At 53.1% G+C, this 939-nt stretch overlaps 1 non-coding gene across 1 annotated transcript; it reads right to left on the bottom strand.

Moving 5' to 3' along the window:
- Positions 1-275: 275 nt before the first annotated feature.
- On the bottom strand, positions 276-347 carry trnae-uuc. Its single transcript has one exon. It is a non-coding gene; the product is annotated as a tRNA-Glu (tRNA).
- Positions 348-939: the final 592 nt, after the last annotated feature.

Below are 939 nucleotides of genomic sequence, written 5' to 3'. Positions count from 1 at the left end.
AAGAGGAGAACAACAACAAAGTGCCATTTCGAGATGTCACAGTAGAGCGAACAGTCAATGGTAAATTCAAAACAGCGTCTACAGGAAAGCAACACACACGAACCAAGTACTTAGCTACAGAAGCAATGATCCCAAACCTTCCAAACAAGCCTGAATCAGGACACTATTTCAACGAGGCAATACACACTGCAGTTGCCAGTGACGACGAAGACCAAGAAGGAACTGCACAGCGCATTTAAGGAGAATGGGTAGGCAAAAGATCCACTGAGAAATACTTCCCTGACCGGGAATCGAACCCGGGCCGCAGTGGTGAAAGCGCCGAATCCTAACCACTAGACCACCAGGGAGACAGCAGTGCCCCCTCACAGCTCTAATGTAAATTGTTTCCCTGCCCGGAAATCGAACCTGGGCCACGATAGTGAGAAGGCTTCCACCAATGTCATTGCTTGTACCCATTGCTCCCGATGCGGTCTCCTCGACATTGGGGAGACTGGAGACTCCTCGCAGAGTCAAGTCACAGCGCTTGAGGGAACATCTCCACGACACCCGCAGCAATCAATCCCATCACCCTCTGGCCCAACATTTCAACCCCCCTCCCACGCAGCCGAGAACATGCAGGTCCTGGGCCTCCTCCATCGCCGCTCACTCTCCACCCGATGCCTGAAGGAAGAACGCCCCACCTTTCGCCTCGGATAAATTCAACCCCAGGACATACCAGTTTCCTCATTTCCCCTCCCCCCACCTTACCTCAGTTCCAACATTCCAGCTCAGCGCTGTCATCATGACCTGTCCTACCTGCCAATCTCCCTTCTCAACTGTCCGCACCACCCTCCTCTCTGACCTGTCACTTCCATCCCCACCCCCATTCACCTATTGTACTCTTTGCTACCTTCGGCCCAGCACCCTCCAATTTATCTCGCCATCCCTGGAAGTGTCCTG

This window comes from Chiloscyllium plagiosum, unplaced genomic scaffold, assembly GCF_004010195.1.
Source record: "Chiloscyllium plagiosum isolate BGI_BamShark_2017 unplaced genomic scaffold, ASM401019v2 scaf_59121, whole genome shotgun sequence".
In the NCBI taxonomy this organism is placed as follows: Eukaryota; Metazoa; Chordata; class Chondrichthyes; order Orectolobiformes; family Hemiscylliidae; genus Chiloscyllium; species Chiloscyllium plagiosum.
Note: the sequence above shows the minus strand (reverse complement) of the source record. Positions and strands in the feature narration are given on the sequence as shown.